This window comes from Amaranthus tricolor, chromosome 5 (assembly GCF_026212465.1).
Source record: "Amaranthus tricolor cultivar Red isolate AtriRed21 chromosome 5, ASM2621246v1, whole genome shotgun sequence".
Taxonomy (NCBI): Eukaryota; Viridiplantae; Streptophyta; class Magnoliopsida; order Caryophyllales; family Amaranthaceae; genus Amaranthus; species Amaranthus tricolor.
In genome coordinates, this window is record NC_080051.1 from 7,498,153 (window position 1) to 7,498,393 (window position 241).

Genomic DNA, 241 nt, shown 5'->3' on the forward strand with positions numbered 1-241 from the left:
TATAATAAAGAACCAATCATACCTCTATAAATCCTTTATTCAACACTCTTACCATTTATGTCTTGATCAAGACTTAGTGTTGCACTCATAGGCGTATTAGCACTTTTGCATTGATCCATATTTTACTTTTTTAATAAATGTCTAACATATTTACTTTGACAAATAAATATGTCATCTTTCTTTTGCTTTATTTGTAGTCCAAGAAAAAATATTATGTCTCCCATCATGCTTATTTCAAATT